Below are 21,516 nucleotides of genomic sequence, written 5' to 3' on the forward strand. Positions count from 1 at the left end.
TGACCTATGTGAACAATAGACTACTTCAGAAGACACAGTGTGTGAGGCTTCTGCAGCCAGGTCACAAAAGGCATTCTTCTGCATTGGTCGCTCAGATCACTTGCTCTGGGGGAAGTAACCACTTCACCATGAGGCTGCTCAAGAGGTTACATAGAGAAGCCCACAGGTAGAGAAACTAACTTTCCAGCCATGTGAGCTAGCCCCCTGGGAGGCAGATCCTCCTGTCTCAGTCAGCTTTCAGCAACTTTATGAGACCCCGAGGCAGAACCAAACAGCTAAGTCACTTCAAAATTCTGGACCCAAAGAAACTGTGAGATACAATACATGATTGCTGTTGTTTTAAACCACTAAATTTGGGGGCGGTTTGTTAGGCAGCAGTAGATAACTATTATAAAAAGTTATTAATTGGGGCGCCTGGGTGGCTCAGTTGGCTGAGCGTCCAACTTCGGCTCAGGTCATGATCTCACGGTTCGTGGGTTCGAGCCCCGCATCAGGCTCTGTGCTGACAGCTCAGAGCCTGGAGCCTGCTTCAGATTCTGTGTCTCCCTCTCTCTCTGCCCCTGCCCCACTCACGCTCTGTCTCCCTCTGTCTCAAAAATAAATAAACATTAAAAAAATTTAAAAAAAGTTATTAATTATCTGATGCTACTATATAACCACATTCTAGAACTTAGTGGCTTAAAAATAACAAAAAATCATTTATTACTTATTGTGGTTTCCGTAGGTCAAAAATTTAAATGAGGGTATTATGCTAAGTGAAATAAGTCAGGAAGAGAAAGACAGATACCATGTGTTTTCACTCACATGTGGATCCTGAGGGGAAGGGGAAAAAGAAGTTATGATATGTGAAAGCGGGAGATGACTAACGGACCCATTACGGTGGAGTGAATAAATTGTGATACAGTCATACAACTGAATACCCTACAGAAATGAAAATAGACCCTTAGCAACATGAGGGAATCTCACAAAATATTGTTGAGTGACAGAAGCAAGTAAAAACAAAATACACAAGACTATGGTTCCATTACATGCAGTTCAAAAATCAACAATATGTCATTAGAGATGCATATATAGGTTGTAAAACTATAAAACAAAGCAAGAGAACATTGATAAAAGTAAATATGGAGGTTACGTCTGGGGAGAGGGAAAAGGATATTTTCAGGCAAAAAGCACTAGGAGCCTCCAAGTATTGACAAAAGTGTTTTTTTTTGTAACCTGAATAGTAGATACTCAATGTTTACTTTATTGTTTTTCTTTGAATTTTGTGTATACATTTTATACACTCTTATGTATACGTATTTAGCAATTAGTAAAAAAACATACTTTAAAATTTTTTTAAATAAAAAAACATACTTTAAAAAAATTTATTTATTTATTTTTTTTAATTTTTTTTCAACGTTTTTTATTTATTTTTGGGACAGAGAGAGACAGAGCATGAACGGGGGAGGGGCAGAGAGAGAGGGAGACACAGAATCAGAAACAGGCTCCAGGCTCCGAGCCATCAGCCCAGAGCCTGACGCGGGGCTCGAACTCACGGACCGCGAGATCGTGACCTGGCTGAAGTCGGACGCTTAACCGACTGCGCCACCCAGGCGCCCCAATTTTCAGATATATTTAAAATCATTACCATCATCATGATGTTCATCACACAGATTTTAAGATAAGCTCCAGCCAGGTAGAGCTATGCCTGGAATGTGGGTCTGGAACTCAGGGCTACAGATACGGATCTGGGAGTCATCTAGAGCAAAAGAAAGGGACTGTGACCCCCAGAAAACGGGAGAGGTTTCAGCCTTGGGGGCAAACCCAGCTTAGTGCTGCATAAATGCTTGATTTATTGGAAGTATTGGGCCGGACCTAAAAAAGCCAGCTACCCGGTTCACCTTGAGAGTTTACTGCAAAGGAAAGTACTTTTTTTCCAGTCTATTAAAGCTTCGTATCAGCAAATAAAACACTACCTAACGCTCCACAGCCAGAATAGTTTTTAAAACCAGGATGGGCTCATAAAATGAGACATCACTGTCTGAACACCGGGTCCTAGGGGACCCATAGGCCATGTCCTTTGGGATCCTAACCGTAAGACTCTGCTTTGACCAGAACCCCCCCCCCCCGCCCCCTTCCCCTGTCTAGTAAACGGGTTGCTCTCAGGCTACTTGGTGCTTCCCTCCATCAGCTGACCATCGCTAGCTCTCTTGTAGAAAACACATTATAACAACTTAAATTAAAAATCGCAAAACAAGACATGTTCATTGCAGGGAAGAAGTATATCCCCAGGGGATAGGAGGTGGCAGAGAGGCCGGGCCCCCAGGGTGCACCGGGGCAGGCCGGTGGGGTCGTGGCCGCAGGGTACTCACGTGACGCCGACAGGTGCCTCCAACCTGGGGGATGTCACGCCCGTGCCGGTGGCTGCATAGGCCCTGGAGGCGGCGGGCGGAAATTCACCGCAGGTGCCGCAGGCCGTTGGAGGCCCCACCGCAGGCGGAAGGCGGAAGGCGGGCGGTATGCACCCTCCTCAGCGGGGGCAGAGCCCCCCTCAGACCCGAGAAGGAGCGCTTCCGAGACCCAGCAGAGGTTCCAGGCACGGGGCAAGGCGGGTTCTGTCAGTATGGGCCTTCCTTGTTTAAGGAGTTGGCCCTTATACCTCAAATCTGACAGCCCTCGGACACGAACGAGGTGACGGAGGCCAGCGGGGCACAGGGCGCGCATGCGCCCTCCACCAGCGGCCCACTTGAGCGGAAGTTCGTGGTACTTGACTTTCTGGGAGCTCCCGGGGCTTCCCCCTGCTGGGTCTGCCTCGGTGTGTTCTCACCACGCCGTAGGTTCCTGCTGCTCCCCATGCGGCCCATCGTGGACGTGCCGCAGTACAGGCAGAATGATCTGGACGCGGCCGTGGAAGCCGCACTAAGGGAGAACCTGTTGCTGGGGAGCAGGTTTGAGGCGCTCCACGTGAAACACCTGGAGACGGGGAAGATCATGGTCAGGTTTGAGGGGATCGTGTAGCAGGCGATGGAGGAGGCTCAGAAACAGAAGGAACTTGGCCACGCCGAGATCCAGAAGGTTCTGAAAGAAAAAGACCAACTGACTGCAAACCAGAACACCACCTCGTCAAGCAGTTTTGATGTGGGAAACAAAGGCAAATGAAAAATTAAATTTCCGTACTGTCTGCAGCCCATTGAGAAGTCCTTGAGACAGGCAGAGTGACATTCCTTTAGGAGCTCAGCTGCCCGGATGATGACACTTTGCTAAGGGCAAAAGGCAACCTTAGCCCGATCCCCCAGGATACGGTAAGTCTACTTTAATTTTTCTGTTTCAACATTACTTTGGCTATTAGGGGTCTTTTGTGGTTCCATATAAATTTTAGGATTGTTTCACAATAGACTCTTAAATACAGAGAACAAACTGGTGTGGCCAGAGAGGAGGGGGGGCAGGCAAAATAAAGGGGATTAAGAGGTTCAAACTTCCAGTTATAAAGTAAGTCATGGGGATGAAACGTGTAGCATAGGGAATATAGTAACAACATTGTATGGTGACGGATACTGACTATACTTATGGTGAAAATAAAAATCACCTGTAATCTTACCATTCTCTGTGCTGATATCTTTTCTATGCACAAATACACTCTTTTAAAAAAGAGATTATAGGGGCGCCTGGGTGGCTCAGTCGGTTAAGCGTCTGACTTTGGCTCGAGTCATGATCTCGCGGTCCGTGAGTTCGAGCCCCGCGTCGGGCTCTGTGCTGACAGCTCAGAGCCTGGAGCCTGCTTCCGATTCTGTGTCTCCCTCTCTCTCTGCCCCTCCCCCATTCATGCTCTGTCTCTCTCTGTCTCAAAAATAAATAAACGTTAAAAAAAAAAATTAAAAAAAAAGAGATTATATTGAATGCTTTGGTACTTTTTTCATTAAATATGATACAGTGTGAAATATCTTTCACAGCATTAAGTAAATATTTTACAACATCCTTTTAACGACTTTTTAGATGGTTCATGGCTTTATTTAAGCCATCCTGTATGGCTGAGGAATTAAGCAATTTCCATGCTTTGGTTTCTTCTTTTGAACATTTTTATTTTGAAATAATTATAGATTCACAAGAAGTTGCGAAGATAGTACAGAGAGTTTCTTTCCATGGAACGTCTCCATCCAGTTTCCCCTTGTGGTACATCTTGTATGATTATAGCACAATAGCAAAACCCGGTATTTGACATTGGTATAAAGTTGTACGTAGTTCTATGTCATTTTAACACATGTAGGTTCACGTAACCACCACCACCAAGAGATACAGAACTGTTCCATCCTCTCAAAGACCTTCCTCTTGCTGTCCCTGTACCGTCATAGGCCACTTTCCCCTCTACCCCATCCCTAACTCCTGATAGTCGCTAATCTGTTCTCCATCTCCATAGTTTTGTCATTTCAAGAATGTTATATAACTGGAATTATACATAGAATCTTTTGTGACTTTTTTCATTTCTCAGAATGCCTTTGATATCGACACAAGTTGTTGAATGTATCATTCCTTTTTATTGCTGAATAGTATTCTATGGTATGGATACACTATTCATTCATTTATCTCGTTTAACCATTTATCTATTGAGTTTAACCATTTATCTATCTTTCAAGTTTTGGGGTATTACAAACACAACATCTGCGAACCATTGATACAAGGGTTTGTGTGGACGCGAGTTTTCATTTCTCTGGAATAAATGCCCAGGAGTGCAATTGAGTCATATGGCAAGCGCGTGTTTAGTTTTTGAGAAACTACCGAACTATTTCCACCAGCGGTGTGGAACTGAGACCCAGTTCTTTGAATGCTCACCATGGTATTGCCACTATGTTTTAATTTAGCTGTTCTTCTCATAGGAGTGTAGTGATATCTCATTAAGTTGCACTTCCCTAATGGCTAGTGATGTTGAACGTCTCTTCATATGGTTATTTGCTATATGTATATGTTTTCAGTAAAATCTTTGTTTATGTGTTTTGCTAATTTTTAAATTTATGGCCTGGGATACCGTTTATTTTAACATATGTGCTGTGGGTGCTTAAAAAGAATGTGTGTTTTGTTGTTGTTTAGTGGAGTGTTATGTAAACGTCCGTTAGTTTCCTTCTGGTTTTGGTGGGGTTGAGCTTTTTTCTATATCCTTGCTGACTTTCTGTCTTATTGTTCTGTCAGTTGTTGAGAGAGGGATGCTGAGGTCTCCGCCTATCATTGCAGACTTGTCTGTTTCTACTTTTCGTTCCATCAGTACTTGATTCATTTTCTCTAAGGATCTGTTGCTAGGTGCATTCACATTTAGGGTTATCATGTCTTGTTGGTGAGTTGATTCTTTTGTCATTACATAGTATCCCTTTTTATTCCTAGTAATTTTCCTTGTTCTTGATGCTACTTTATCTGAAATTAATATAGCCAGCCCGGCTGTTTATTACTATTACAAACAACACTGTTTTTAGCTTTTGTACTCATCCACAATCATGAGAATTTCTTGGTTGAAAGTCCGCATGTTTTTAAAGGATTTTGACTCTAGTGTCAAATTGCCCTGCATAAATCTATTAACTTTTACTGCCTCAGCACTTAAGCATTATCACTTAAAATAATTATAAATGACAGGGTTTAACCAGTTTGGTGGAAATGCTGTCTCATAAACTATAAATCACTGATGAAAGAAATTGATGATGATGCAAAGAAATGGAAAAGCATTCCACGCTCATGGAATAGAAGAACAAATATTGTTAAAATGTCGATACTACCCAAAGCAATCTACACAGTTAATGCAATCCCTAGCAAAATACTACCTGCATTTTTCATAGAGCCAGAACCCTAAAATTTGTATGGAACCACAAAAGACCCCAAATAGGCAAAGCAATCTTGAAAATGAAAAGCGGGGCTGGAAGTATCACAATTGCAGACTTCAAGCTGTATTGCAAAGCTGTAGTGATCAAGACAGTATGATACTGACACAAAAACAGACACATAGATCAATGGAACAGAATAGAAAACCCAGAAATGAACCCACAATTCTATGGTCAGTTCATCTTTGGGGTGCCTGGGTGGCTCAGTTAAGTGTCTGACTCTTGGTTTTGGCTCAGGTCATGATCTCACGGTTCGTGAGTTCAAGCCCCGCATCGGGCTCTGCACTGGCAGTGCAGGGCCTGCTTGGGATTCTTTCTCTCTCCCTCTCTCTCTGCCTCTCCCATTCACGTTCTCTCTCTCTCTCTCTCTTAAAATAAAGAAATAAACGTAAAAAGAATTAATCTTTGACAAAGCAGGAAAGGATAGCCAATGGTAAAAAGACAGTCTTTTCAACAAATGGTGTTGGGAAAACTGGACAGCAACATGTAAAAGAATGAAACTGGACCACTTTCATTAAAAAAAATTTTTTTTAGGGGCGCCTGGGTGGCTCAGTCGGCTAGGCGGCCGACTTCGGCTCAGGTCATGATCTCACGGTCCGTGAGTTCGAGCCCTGCGTCGGGCTCTGTGCTGACAGCTCAGAGCCCGGAGTCTGTTTCAGATTCTGTGTCTCCCTCTCTCTTTCTGCCCCTCCCCCGTTCATCCTCTGTCTCTCTCTGTCTCAAAAATAAATAAACGTTAAAAAAAAATTTTTTTAAAAATTTTTTTTAATGTTTATTCATTTTTTTTTTGAGAAAGAGAGACACAGAGCGTGAGTGGGGGAGGGGCAGAGAGAAAGGGAGAGACAGAATCTGAAGCAGGCTCCAGGCTCTGAGCTGTCCACACAGAACCCAGGGAGGGTCTCAAACTCAGGAACTGCAAGATCATGACCTGAGCCCAAGTCCGACGTTCAACTGACTGAGCCACCCAGGTGCCGCAAACTGGACCGCTTTCTTACAACATACACAAAAATAAATTCAAAATGGATGAAAGACCTAACTGTGAGATAGGAGACCATCAAAATCCTAGAGGAGAACACAGATGGTAAGCTCTTTGACATTGGGTGTAGCAACTTCTTACTAGACATGTCTTCTTAGACAAGGGAAACAAAAGCAAAAATAAACTGTTGGGATTTCATCGAGATAAAAAAAGCTTCTGCACAGTGAAGGAAACAATCAACAAACCTAAAAGGCAACCTATGGAAAGGGAAAAGATATTTTCAAATGACTTATCTGATAAAGGGCTAGTATCCGAAATATATAAAGAACTTATAAAAAGCAATATCCAAAAAACAAATAATCCAGTTAAAAAATGGACAGGAGACATGAGTAGACATTTTTCCAAAGAAGGCATCCAGATGGCTAACAGACACATGAAAAGATGCTCAACATCACACATCCTCAGCAAAATACAAGTCAAAACCACACTGAGATATCACCTCATACCTATCAGAATGGCTAACATTAACAACACAGGAAACAACAGATGTTGGCGAGGATGCAGAGAAAGGGGAACCCTCTTACGTTATTGGTGGGAATGGAAACTGGTGCAGCTATTCTGGAAGACAGTGTGGAGGTTCCTCAAAAAGTTCAAAAATAAAACTACCAGGATCCAGCAAATGCACTATTAGGTATTTACCCAAAGTATACAAAAATACTGATTCGAAGGCATACATGCACCCTGATGTTTATTTATAGCAGCATTTTGAACAATAGGAAAATTATGGAAAGAGCCCAAATGTCCATCAACTGATGAATGGGTAAAGAAGATGTGATATATATACGCAATGGAATATTACTCAGCCATAGCAAAAAATGAAATCTTGCCATTTGCAGTGATGTGAATGGAACTAGAAAGTATTCTAAGTGAAATAGGTCAGTTGGAGAAAGACAAATATATGATGTCATTCATATGCGGAATTTAAGACACAAAACAATTGAACATGGGGGAAAAAGAGAGGCAAACCAAGAAACAGACTTAACTATAAAGAGCAAACTGATAGTTACCAGGGGGGAGGTGGATGGAGGAATGGGTTAAATAGGTGATGGGTATCAAAAAGTACATTTGTGATGAGCACGGGGTGTTGTATGTAGGTGATGAATCACTGAATTCTACTCTTGAGACTAATATTGCACTGTATGTTAACTCACTGGAATTTAAATAAAAATGTGGAGAAAGAAAAAAATGTCTCATAACTCAGTGAAGGTAGTCATCGTTGGTGCACATATTTAAATGAATGAAATTCTCATCTATCCTAGTAAGAAGCCAAGAGATCTAGAATTAATAAATCAAGAAATAGGGCATATGTATATTTCGAGAGTGGGCAGTAAATGCCGGATGCAGCAGCCATGAGTTGGGAATGTTTGCCCTTGAGGAAGGTCCAATGGAATGGGCGTGGGGAATTGGAGTGGCGCCCCAGAGGAATAGTGCTTTTGTATTTATTTGTACTTGTAGTAATAGATATATTTTAAAATATGCGGAAGTTTTGATTACTTTGATTTTATATGTGACATCTAATTGTTGATTTAACTTGCATTTACATTTATTACCAGGACTTCCATAATCGTACAAATCTAACACGAAGTAAAACTGCGCCTCTCCGGGGAGAAACTACAACTTCCAGGGTTCCGCGGATTGAAGGCTTGGGCTGTTCTCGGAGGCAAACTACAATTCCCAGAATTCCGTTAACCAAGGGGTGGTTCTGGCCTAGGGTCCGAGCAGCTGAGCTCGCGAGCCTGCGCACGTGCACTGGCTGCCGCGCCGGGCTCGCCAGCCAAGCAGGCGCAAGGCGGGCACCCACGAGCCTCGGCGGCGGCGGCGGCGGTAGGGTGGGTGCCGCGGGACCTGCCCTCCATGCCTGGTCGTCCCGGGCTCGGGGCGGGGTCAGGAGGCGGCAGCGGCGGCTGATTCAGCCAAAGCCGACTACGCGGAGGGCCCACCGGGACGCTTCAACGCCACGGAGCCCCGCCTGCGGGCTGCAGGTGAGACGCGCGCTCTGGGGGCTGGCGAGGGCTTCGCGATCCGGCTGGGCTTGGAGTTGAGGGATCGGCCCCGGACTTCCCTCGGGAGGGATCGACGAGAGCGTCGGGCCCTGGGGTGAAGGGAAGCCCGGAGAAGTTTGCAGAACCGAGTAGTGAGCGTGATGCGCACTGAAGGAGGCGCGCGATGGGGGCGGAGGTGAGGGGCGATGGACCCTTGGGGTCCAGACGCCGCCCGGGCCGGGGCGGTGCCCCCAGGCACACCGGTTGAAGCCCTTAGCTCGCAGCTGGCGCTGGCAGCGGGCCCTCACGCCCCTTTGCTTGCGCGACGGTGAGGCGCGTTTGGCGGGGAGCCAGCGAGGTGCGCGGAGGGGACCTGGGCCTCCTGGGCTCCTTTGGAAGGCAGTACCTGGGCAGGCCTGCAGCTGATCCCCGGGCTCTTTGGGGCTTGGTAGGGTATCTTTTGTGTGCCTGGTGATAAGAGCCCACCACGGCCTGCTTCACAGTACCCGGGTAGCTTCTGGAGGGACCCGGTGAATTTCTGACCCATTCCATGTGTGTAGAACCCTGTCTCCTGGGCACTGACGAAAACCTGCTGAGATCTAGGGGTCCTTAGGCCAGAGCCCTGCACTTGGTATTGGGAGGCTAGGGTCTGCTTACTTTATGCCAACCAACTCTCAGAGCCTACTCTTGGAGGAAGCAAGGCCTGGAATGGGAAAGGTTATGGAGTGAGTTTGATAGGACTTAGAGGCTTGGAGCACCAAATGTTCACTCACCAAATGTTTACTGTTACACGCGCTGGGCATTCAAATCCTGGCTCTCATTTACTAACTGTGTGCCCTTGAGCAAGTCATTTATCCTCTCTGAGCCTCTGTTTCTCTGCAAAGTGGAGATAAAAGTACCTTCATCACAGTGTTGCTGGGGAAGGTTAAATGAGAAGATGCCGTGCAAGTCTTCAGTCAGGATTGGTACACAGTGAATGTGCAGCAAATCTTAGCACTTGTGGTTGCTAAGATAAAACATGGTAGAGGTGAGATTGGAACCCAGTTCGTCCTTTCCCATTACAGATGAGGAATCGGGAGTCCCAGTTAGTGGCAGAGCCAGAAAAGAATACAGGTCCCATTTTCCCCAGGGATGGCCAGCACATCAATTCCTGAGCCTTGGGCCTCAGGAGGGCGGGGAGAAGCAGAGAGTGGAGATCCTCAGCCAAGGGGCGGATGGGGTGCTGGTTACTGAGTTCCCCCACATGACACCGTGGCCATGTGAGCGTCCTGGTGGCCTTGGTGTGTCAGAGTGCTAGAGCAGCTACACCAGGTTTTGAACTTTCCTTCTGATTGGTAGGTTCTCGCTCTGGGCCTGGCTTTAGAAAATATTTAGCAATGAAGAGAGGCTTCTAGTGAATATTGAGCTAACTGGAAAATTAAATTACCAAATGCGCCATTCCCCAAGGGTCCGTGTCACTCTCGGGTTGGTTGTCAGTGGATACTCTCCCCCAGGACCTGCCTAACACCTGACGGGTTTTTTAAATTGGATAAAATAATGAACATGAAAGGCGTAAGCAACAAATGTCATCATAGACTTTGGAGTTAGACTTGGGTTTGAATCCCAGCCCCACCGCTTAATAGCTGTGTGCCACTGGGCAGTTCACTTAACAACTCTGCGCATACTTCTTCAAACGTGGGATGAAATCGATAGCACCTATTTTATATTTGTAGGAGGGAATAAATGAGATCGTTCCTCTAAAGCACTTAGCACTGTTTCGGGCATATGTCAGAGCCACTGAATGGGAGGTAAAGCATTATTGCGATAATAATAATACTATAAAAATAATTGTCAGGCATTGTGTTTTGCCCCTGTTGTCTCTTTGAATTTGCAAAACCACTTTGTGAAGTAGGTGTAATTGTGTCTGTTTTTCAGACCAGGACACGAAGGCTTAAGAATTGGCCCAGGCAGATGCAGAAGGACAAATACTACATGATACCACATGTAGGTTGAATCTAAAATAGACTCACAGAAGCAGAGAGTGGAATGATGTCCAGGGGTTGGGATGAGGGGTTACGGGGAGGCATTAGTCAAAGAGTATCAAGTTTCAGGTATACAAGATGACCAAGTCCTAGAGCTCTACTGTACAGCTTAATGCCTATAGTTAACAATATACTTTAAAATTTGCCAGGGAGGTAGATCTTATATTAAGTGTGTCTGTCACAAGAGGGTGGGAGGAAACTTTTGGAGGTGATGTATGGGTTTATGGCATAGATTATGGTGATGGTTTCACAAGTACGTACCTATCTCTAAATATCAACTGATATATGTTAATTATGCACAACTTTTTGTCTGTTAAAAAAAAAAACCAGAAGAATTGGTCTAGCATCATGCAGCTGCTAAATGACAGGACAGGAGCTCACTGTGGCATCTCAGCTCCAGAACCCGTGCCATTTACTTCTACTCTGCTGCCCGTGGTTCTTGCGGTTCTTGAAGCCCCGTTGTGACCCAGGGCACAGCAGGGGTCTTCTCCGACCACGTGGAGAGGTGGTGGGACCCCGCAGCCTGGCTGCTTGTGCTTTCTCTCCATGTGTGATGTTGGATGAGGCTGGAGGAGGCATCCGCTGGGTGAGCCTGGGGGATGAGGAAGAGGCAGCCCCGTGGCCCCTAGTGGCTCTCATCCCCGGACCACACGGCTGGGGAAGGGTGCAATCAGGGTGAGGCCTCGAGAGCTTGATGAGGAGAAGAAGTGATCCTGTTTAGGGGCTGGGAAGAGTTCCAGAGCTCAACCTCTTCTCTGGGCCTGATCTCTGCTTTTGGGAGGAGGGCCACCCGAGAGCCCTGGGTGGCGAGGAGAGGAGCTCTGGACGGAGAACAACCACCGTTTTAATCTTGGCTGCCTGTGAGAGCTCACGCCGCCTCTCTTGACCTCTTTCATAAAGAGTTAGAGCAAATCACTTCTAAGGGCTCTTTTAGCTCTAAAATGTGGTGGTTTTGTAATTTTAAATTGGTGGATTAACCTTCTCAGCACAGCACCAGGGCAGGTGGGATAATTGTCACCGCCATGTGCAACACAGACTTTCATTGGGGCAAGAGAATGACCACAGCTCCCTTGAGCCACCTGCCGCTGCTGGGTGTCTCTGTTGGTGGGCACGGGGTGGGGGGTTGGGGGGGGGGAGGAGAGTAATCTTACAAGGAGAGCCTTGGGTTGCTAAGCTACAGTTGAGGGCCTGTGGGTCTGCATTTCTGCAGCCATTCACACCTGCTCTGCCCTTGAGTGATAAAAACTCCTTGCTCTGACATCTCCCCTGCTTCTGTGTCACTGATTGTACCTCCGAGTCTGAAGCACTGTAAGACCTGGAGTCAGTCATTGGTTTGTATCCTGGTGCCCCTGTTTGAGCTGTTAAGACCTACAGCAAGCTTCTTAATGTCACTAAAGTTGGATTTTTTTCGTATTAAAAGAAAGTGGAGATAATAGTATCTGCATTAGAGGGCTTTGTGCAGCTTAAGGGAAAAGGTGTAGGAAAGGGGCTTAGGGACAGTGCCTGGCACACGGTAGGTACTCAGTAAAGCAAGGTGGTGGTAGAATTAACCTCCACCCTCTGCCCAGAAGCCAGCGTCCTCTTTTCCTGAGCTAGCCAGGACAGTGATTGATCCTTCCATTTTTTTTTGCTTCCCATGTCCTCATTGCTGCATACCCAGGCCCTGGCATCTGTCAGAGAATCAGACTTTTCACTCCGCCATTGGTAGACTATCATCGGTACAGTCTTAAGAGTTGTCTCTTTTCTCCATTTTGAAAGCATAACAGAGGGGCCCTTCCTGGCTGGATACCGGGTACTCAACCATGAACCAAGCTGGAGACTCTGATCTGCTAAATTGCCCCTCTTTCTACTATTACCAGTACAGGCCGTGTCAGGCAAAAAAAAAAAAAAAAAAAGGGGGGGGGCAAGAAATAAACGAGATTAAAAAAATGCCTAAGAAAGCACTTCAGAAACTGAGGCAGATAGAAGGATGCTTCAATTTGCCCCCCAAAACTGCTTCACTCAGCTCCTAGAGCACAGACTTAGTGCACCCTCCTTTCCAGGATCCCCTCTGTTCCAAGAAGCACTGGAGGAAGGTGTCAAAGATGCCACCACGCCTGCAGACACAGAGCTGGGCAGCTGGGTGAGAGGCTGCCTGCCGTGGGGGCTCATCTTCTGGGCTGGTCACCCAGCATGGGTGCAGGCTTCACTTCTGGGGGGGCCCTGGCCAGCTTCGGACATAGGCACAGAAAAGCCACTCACAGGGGCCTTGTGGTCTAGTAAGGAGTAAGAGTTCCGGTTATTCTAGGCCTGGGGCAAGAGGTGCAAACTCACATGCTCACTAGAGCCAGGGGCCAATGGGGAGGGTGAAGCCGGGGGGTGGGCCATGTGACCTGGAGACCTAATGCCCAGTTTAAAGGTCAAGCTGATGAAGTCGTGTCGGGAAAGTGGCCTGGTGGTACCTATGTGTATCAGCTTGGGCCCCCCATAACGAAGTGCCACCGACTGGGTGATGAACAACAGAAATTTATTTCTCACGCTTCTGGAGGCTAGAAATCCAAGATCGAGGTGTTGGCGGCTTTGGTTTCTCCTGAGGCCCCTGTCCTTGGCTCGCAGACGCTTGCTTCCTCACTGTGCTCTGTCACACTTTTCCTGGCTGAATCACTAAGTGCTTTGTGCCCCATACCAGTTGGGTCCCCAAATCTGGTGCCCGAGGTAGAAAAGGCAGAGAAGAGTTAAGTGTGATGACAGTTGCATCCCCTGGAAATCCATGCCCTGGAAGGCTGAGAAGATGAGGGCCAGATGGTACCTGGGCTGTTACTAACATACGTCATGTTGACAGGCTCCACGTTCAAATCCTCCTTGTATGGACTTCACTCCGTACAAGCTGAGGCGCTTGGGACACATTTACTTAGCTTTTCCTAGCCTCTGTGTCCTGATCTGCAGATGGGGAACATGTTAATAGTGCTATGCTAGCCCCTTATTGTTGGCTTGAGGATGAAACGAGGAAATGTACAACAGTTTCTAGTACGCTGCCGACATACGAGGTTGGAGGTGGTGATGGTTGAAATTGTTAATTTCATGCTGAGACCTGGCTGCTCGGGGGCCCTCTTCACAGGAGAAGGGAAACAAGTCATTAGGAAGACGGGGGGGACCTGGGAGGGACTGTGAATGTGCCACCAAAGCCACTGGGGGTTCAGTCCCTTTAGGAGTGGTGTGGGGTTGTATGGCTGGTTTAGTACCTGTGTTTCATTCATTGTTAATTTGAGGAACCCTAATGAATTACAGTTCTGACAGCTAATGTGTTTTGAGGCCTATGTAGGTACTTTATGTGCATTAGCTCGTTTAGTTCTCCCAGCACCCTAAGGAGGTTATTATTCCCATTTTACAGTTGAGGAAATTGAGGCTTGAGGCGTTAGTCTGCCAAGATCATAAAACCAGCTCACACCTAGGATCTAAAGGAAGGTAAGTATGAGCTGTGTGGCCTGTGAAGAATTCGTGGCCACCACCGCTAGGGAGGGGAATTTAAATCTCCACTGCAGTCTTGTGTGTCCCGATGCCTGCACTTAGCCCAGATTGGATGCACTTACGTGATGTGGGAGATCTGCCAGGGTTTTGCACCTTCCTAAGCAGATTCTTTTGTTACCCACCTGACGGTGCTCTTCCTCTCGGGAGCCCTTTGGGCAAGACTGGTGAACGGCAGGGATTTTTAAGCAAGGCTAGTTGACCACTATCAGGATGACCCAGGGGGTGATCACATGAGGAGTTGGGTCGGTCCCACTGAACCGGGAAAGCCTGTGGTGTGTACAGAACGCTTCCCTGACATTCCTGGGACAGGAGGACAGCATCCTGTGGTGATGGTCCCTCCTCTCCCCGGGTGGTGAAGGTGCCCCCTCCAGTAGTGTTCCAAAGCACACATTCCCTTCCTCTGTGACAGCTGCATCACGTCAGGTTTTAACAGCCTCTTGTCCCCTCTGCCACAGAGAGAACCTTGAGGATAGAGGTGTTTTTGTTTTTGTTTTTTCCATTTTTGTATCTCTTGCACATTCTTTACTCTCTTTTGGGTTGATGCAAAGCCTCACTCTCCCATGCTCTTCATGTCGTCTTAAGTCTTTGGACTCAGGCTCATGAATAGATATTCATAAGGACTGAATAGATAAACATAGGTCATCTCCCACCCACCTTCCTGATACTTAGGTAGAGTCAGCCAGAAGCTAAGAAGGGCTTGCTGTGGCACCTGTACCAGGGAGGTGCCATGGTGGGCGTCCATTTTGCTTGGTCGGTGACTGTGCCATATTGGTCATTAAATAAGTTCCACGTCATGCCTGTCTATATCTAACCAAAGCCTTTTTTTTTTTTTTGAGAGAGAGAGAGCGAGAGCGCGCGAGAGCACAGGAATGAGAGCCGGGGAGGGACAGAGGAAGAGGGAGAGAGAGAATCCTAAATAGGCTCCAATCCTGACTTGGGGCTCAGTCATAACAACCGTGAGATCATGACCTGAGCCAAAATCAAGAGTCAGACACTCAACCAACGGAGCCATCCAGGTGCCCCCAAAGCCTATTAAAAAAAATCTTTTTTTTAATGTTTATTTATTTTTGAGAGAGACAGTGAGGGAGGGAAGAAGGGGCAGAGAGACAGGAAGACACAGAATCCGAAGCAGGCTCCAGGCTCTGAGCTGTCAGCACAGAGCTCGATGCAGGGCTCAAACCCACGAACTGTGAGATCATGACCTACCAGCCAGGTGCCCCCCAAGCCTATTTTTAAGAGAATGAAGGGTCATTCTAAGACCCTTTGTCAGGAATGACTCCAGGGCACAGCTCTCCACCATGGCCAGAGATCCAGGCCTCGGCAGATGTTTTCAGCAGGCGTTCCCTTCGGGGGTGTGTCCCCAGCTTGCCTCCTTGCTGGAAGATGGAAGCTGTGGGCAAGGGCTCTTTCCATGTGCTGCAAGCCCCAGAGCCTTGTGCTGTGTGAGCATGTGTATCCTTCCCTGCTTTCTGCTCCTGCCCCTCACCTCTGGGGTCCACGGCACCAGAACAGGCTTTGTCTGGGACAAAGTGATTGACAGGTAACTTGAGACTAGTGTGGTCTGGTCCATTCAAGCTAACAGACCCCTCCCCTCCTTGAGGCCTTCATGCCCGGAGCAGGCAGGCTGAAAACCTGATCCAAGCTGTTGGTGCAACACCTTAAGAGTCCAATCAGGACTGCGTTTTCCATGGAATGAGTTTATTTCCAAAGAACACAGGTTTGTAATCAGCCTTCCAGCCCCACAAGCAGAGAAGGTGCCACCGTGGTCATTCTTTTGAGGAGTAGAATCAAGGTTCGGGTCAGTCCTTTTGTTTGGCTTTCCCCCAGCCAGGACGGCTCTTAATCTGCCTCTGACAGGACTTCACTGGGGAAAGCAGCAGGGACTCGGCCCTCCTTTTCCGGCAACTCTGTGCCTCCTGTGGAAGAGTTGTATCCCCTCAGTCGGCAGACAGGCCTTGGAGAATCTGGGGCCGAAATATTATAGATCTCCTCTTGTAGGAAGAAGGGTTTAAAGAGAAATTTGCTAAAGTTGAGTTACTTTTTAAATTCCACAAAGTAAAAAGATGAGATGTGGTGCCCGTTTTGCACGGGCAGCGGATTTTTGTTTTGCGTGGACTTGATCATACGTTTCGAGGTCAGAGTGGGTTTATGTTTGATGGTTGGCAGTAATCTGGGGATCGGTTTTAAGTGCAGGTTATATCCTCGGTAGTTAGTGTGTTGGGACAGGAAGTGCACCGTAGGGCATCTGGCGTGTGGTCCCGAAGTGATGGAGAAGCCGCGTTATCTTCACTTAGGGTGTGGGTGAGATGAGTAGTGGGGAGAGGTGGTTTTTCCAAGTTGTATTTTCTCCTCTTTCTAAAGGAAGAACAAGCAAACGAGGCCCAAGGTCGTTGGGTGCCCTGTGAAGCCCGTCTCCTTTAAGAGTTGCAACACATCTCGTCACCCACCAGCGTTCGTTCCCCTGGCCTCCTCCCTGCTGCGGCACCGAGGGCTCTCAGCTCCTCAGCCGTCATTGGTCCAGGAGGTGGCTGGGTGGGAGTTAACCATATCAGCTGGCTGAGTGGACAAGTTATTCCTTGGGGAGGGAGAACTTTCTGCCTGTAGCTGGATATAAACCAGGGAAGCGTGTTGCTTCATTTGAGGGTGGTGGCCATGTCATGACCGTGAGAGGAAGCTGCCCAAGGGGAGAAGCGGCATCCCGGGGAGGCAGAGCAGAGAGGGCGAGTACTCTCTGACAGAGTCCTTTAGCCACCAACCCCACCCAGCCAGCCCAGGCTGGAGTGTGGCCTTTGAGCAGGGTGGGAGGTGTGGGCCTTTAATTGGGCTCGCTCCTCCCTGATTTGAGTCCTTTGAATGGCGTGTTTCTTTTTCTTCTTCATCCCCTGCCCTACTTCAGTTAAAACCAGGTCTTCTGTGTCTTGATGGTTTTGAGCACAGTCTTTAGAGTCAGAGGACGCTAGGTTAATATCTAGACTTCACACTTGCGTGGCCTTGGGCAAGTCGTTGAACCTCATTGACCTCAGGTTCCTCACCAGAGAATTGGGAATAAGGATGCTTCATAGGGTTGGGGGGAGCACCAAATGGGATGCTGTACGTAGAGGCTCTGGGAACCCCTGAAGGCAAGGCAGGCCTGGAGCAAGGGCCAGGCTGGAGGCCTCTGTTAGGGCGTCTGTCATAGCCTTGCCCAAGCAGGAAAAGGGTGTATTTTTCTTTTCTTATTCTCCGTGTGGAATGGCCCATGTCAGAGACCCTCCGGCCTCCCCAGATCCCATCCCATTGGAGGCTCTGCTCAGACGGGGGTGGTTTCCTTGGCCCTTCACAGATCACCGGACCTTCATACCCACCCACAGATCCTAGATGGACAGGACATTTTTCAGGGGGCACTAGGAGGAGACAAAATATATTATCCTGGGTGACCTGTGCCTCTGAGGGCTACTGTCTTTCCTCTTCCTTGTCCAAGGAGCCTCATGACAAGACCCCTCCGGGGCAGCCCTCATCTCTGAGGGGTAGTCCAGGTGGAAATGTGTGGAGTCAAGTCCTGACCTGTGGACAGGTCCTGACCAGTGGCCCTGCACCGAGACTGTTTCTGGAAAGAAAAAACGGGGACAGAGTGAACCATCATGCCGCATGGTGGTAAGGAAAGAATCAGTGGGGTCGTGCATGCGTGTAAGGGACGCCGTACGGCACTGGGACAGCGGGAACCAGTAGGTGTGTGGTGCTTTCCACATCTGACTGCAGACGAGGTGGAGGCTGCCCTCTGCTCAGAAGCGGGTTCACTCGGAGAGAGAGGATTAGAGACAGCAGGTGAAGGAGGGGTGAATTCCAGCTCTGTCTTTGAGCTTTGAGGTCTCAGGAGAGTAAGTACAAAGGAGGATGGACTGCTTCGGCGTGTGAGGGAGCGTCCTGTCACTGCAAGTACCTTGTGATGCTGGGATTCTGGCCCCTCCACCCATTTCAGCAGAGCCAGGTGACAGAGTCGGGCATGGAGGCCTTCAGTCTGAAGGAGTTCTCATCCCTGATCACCATCATTCTGAGTAGGCTCTTGGGGCACAGAGTGGCACTAAACAGTGGGTCAGACATCGGGACCGGACACAGTACGCCCTGTCTGCCCGTCTGGCGAGCCGCAGTCCTGCAGAAGACAGCAGCTTGGCTGAGTGTCTTTCTTAGTCCCCAGTGCCAAGGAGGGTGACCTGAGTTCTCCCTCACCGTCCCGGTCTCCCTACCACTGCTTTATTGTCACTGAGACGAGTGCCCTCTCCAGGAGCACTGAAAATTGGCCTGGAGAAAGGGGACACCACCGGCTCCGTTTTCTGGTAAGCAAACTTGGCCCAGTTATTCTCCACCATTTTGAGTTTCCTCCTGGAGTTTTTTTCATCCAGAAACATTTTGAAATGGTGATGGAGAAAGGCCTCTTTTATGTTGTTTAGTGCTAGGGGTCTGATTGACGTGCTCTGAGCCTCCACGGTTATCTTTTGAAAACCCTTCTGAGCATTTTGCCCGATCCTTGAGTTCTCCTGGCTTATGCGGGCTGCTGCAGTGCATTTGGGGGGTCCGGGGAAAGGGGACACAGAGGGAGTGTGGGAAACAGTCTGAAAGATACTTTACAATAACCGTTGACTGGCCAAGTGCTTGTTGGTTTTTTCCTACTGCACTTTGGCTACTTCACAGCAGGTGAAAACGCAAGGGTGGCTTGTCATCTGTCTTCACAGTGGCAACATACAGTAATAACTGGGTTAGTTAATGTTCCCCCAGAAGCAGATCCTGAGACAAAGATTCAAGGAGAGGTAGATTATTTGAACTGCATCCCAATAAACATGAATAAGGGCGTGAAGAACTGAGACCGGGAAGGGAAAAGGGCATGCCTCAGGCCGATTATGGTGTGGGCAACGCATAATCTGTCCGGGAACTCTGGTGCCGGTGTAGAACGTGCCTCCGAACTCTCCTACCTGGGGAGGATGGGGTTTTCTTTCTTTCTCTTTCTTTCTCTTTCTTTCTTTCTTTCTTTCTTTCTTTCTTTCTTTCTTTTCTTTCTTTTCTTTCTTTTCTTTCTTTTCTTTCTTTCTTTTTCTTTCTTTCTTTCTTTTCCTTTCTTTCTTTCTTTCTTTTTCTTTCTTTCTTTTTCTTTCTTTCTTTCTTTCTTTCTTTCTCTTTCCTTCCTTCCTTTCTTTCTTTCTTTCTTTCTTTCTTTTCTTTCTTTCTTTTTCTTTCTTTCTTTTCTTTCTTTCTTTCTTTCTTTCTTTCTTTCTTTCTTTCTTTCTCTTTCCTTCCTTCCTTTCTTTCTTTCTTTATTTTTCTCCTTCCTTCCTTCCTTCCTTCCTTCCTTCCTTCCTTCCTTCCTTCCTTCCTTCCTTCCTTCGTATTTTAATTCCAGTATAGTTCACATACCATGTTGTATTAGTTTCAGGTATACAATATAGTGATTCAGCAGTTCCACAGGAGTGGGGTATTTATGCAACTCTTCTCATCAGATGTTGGTGCAGGCTGCCTGGCCTGAACATGGTCAAGTTAGAAACCCACGCAGTCTGGCCTCTGGGCCCCGTGCTTTAACCACCGCACGATTTCTAGCGAAATGCTCTGCCCATCCCCAGCAAACCTTCCTTCCCATTTTCCTCCTTGGAAGGCCACTTTGCGAGCCTGAAGGGCCCCGTGGTCCAGTCTGTATTTGTCCTGTCTTCTGTCAGCATCCTTCTGGCCCAGCAGGGAAGGGGGTGGTCACTTAGCATCTACCTGGACGTAGTCCTCTCTCCTCCCCAGGCTCAAAAGCTGGCCTCTGCCTGGTTGCCTCACCACGTCCTGAACCCCATGTTTCCAGTTCCCATAAGCTTGATCCCAATTCTGAGCTTAGGGCCTCCCTGGGATTGGCTACTGCTCGCACAGGTCCAGAGGAGAGCCCCGGCCACCTTCCTCTTGTGACCCCACCTCACTCCCCACCTGCCTGCTGCCAAGCTCTCGATTCGCCACAGGGAGGCCTAGCAGAGGGGCAGGTGGCACACACCCACCTAGAGAGGTGCCCGTGCAGGTTAGAGGTTGGTCTTTCCTCGTGTCCCTGCAGCTCTTGCTCCCTGACGTTCCCTGGGTGTGTCCGCTGCAGCCTTAGCTGCTGTTGGACAAGTTCCCGTCTGTGATCAGAACAAAACCCGCATCAGCGCCTGCCCCGTGCATCTGCCTCCCATCTCTCCAGGGAGGGCTCTGTTTATCTTATATTTTCTAAATATTCACTTACTACTTATCCACTCCTTAGAATTCTGTCATTTGCAGCAGGGATTTATTTGATTCTTTATTGTTAACTTTTTGACTTTTTATTACGGAAAACGTCAGACACAAAAGAGGACCACAGAAAGGCCGTCATCACCATCTTTCACAGTTATCAATTTGCTACCGCCTTGATCCATCTGCCTTTTTTAGCTGGAGTATTTCAGAACAAACCACATACATGTCATTTTACCTATAAACACTAATGTTCTCTTGTTTCTTAAGTTTTCTAACTTTTTATGACTTTTTAAGTAATTTTAGACTTACAGAAAAGTTACAGAAAATGCTTCACTCAGCTTCCTCTGATGTTAAATCTTACATAACCACAGTGCAATGATCAAAACCAGGAAATTAACATAGCACCATTACCTAAACTACAGACCTTATTCAAATTCTGCCAGTTTTCCCACTAATGTCCTTTTTCTGGTGCAAGATCCTACCTTGTGTTTAATTGTCGTGTCGATGAGCACTGGGTGTTATATGTAAGTGATGAGTCACTAAATTCTATTCCTGAAATCATCATTATACTATATGTTAACTAACTTGGATTTAAATTTAAAAATAATAATTTTAAAACAATTTAAAAAATTGGCGTGTCTCCTTAGTCTCCTTCAATCTGGGACAGCTTCTCAGTCATTCCTGGTCTTTTGTGACCTTCACTCTTGACAAGTCCTGGTCAGGTATTTTGTAGAATGTCCTTCAATTTGGGTTTAATGTTTTCTCTATTAACTTCTCTATACGCTATATTCAGAGCTAACAGTGGAGCTAGACCAAATTTCCCTATTTAGAACTATAGATCGAGGTCGTGTGTTTGGGTAAGAAGATGACAGAAGTGAGGTGCCCTTCTCAGTGCATCATTGTCAAGGGGTACATGAGGTCAG

General features: G+C 47.3%; 1 protein-coding gene across 23 annotated transcripts in view; it reads left to right on the forward strand.

Annotated features, from left to right (window-relative positions):
• The window catches only part of POMGNT2 (protein O-linked mannose N-acetylglucosaminyltransferase 2 (beta 1,4-)), a 76,477-nt gene that overhangs the window by 16,662 nt on the left and 38,299 nt on the right, over window positions 1-21,516 (forward strand). For 11 of the 23 annotated variants that reach the window (XM_053903903.1, XM_053903912.1, XM_053903913.1 and 8 more), the window contains 5 exons: window positions 3,166-3,281; window positions 8,427-8,855; window positions 10,770-10,838; window positions 12,919-12,998; window positions 14,247-14,320. The gene's annotated coding sequence lies outside the window, so the exon portion shown is untranslated. Of the gene's footprint in view, window positions 1-3,165; window positions 3,282-8,426; window positions 8,856-10,769; window positions 10,839-12,918; window positions 12,999-14,246; window positions 14,321-16,744; window positions 19,363-21,516 lie in introns of those variants that run through there. The other 12 variants (XM_053903908.1, XM_053903915.1, XM_053903909.1 and 9 more) reach the window with 8 other exon arrangements.

This window comes from Panthera pardus, unplaced genomic scaffold, assembly GCF_024362965.1.
Source record: "Panthera pardus isolate Hobbes unplaced genomic scaffold, ASM2436296v1 HiC_scaffold_16, whole genome shotgun sequence".
NCBI lineage: Eukaryota > Metazoa > Chordata > Mammalia > Carnivora > Felidae > Panthera > Panthera pardus.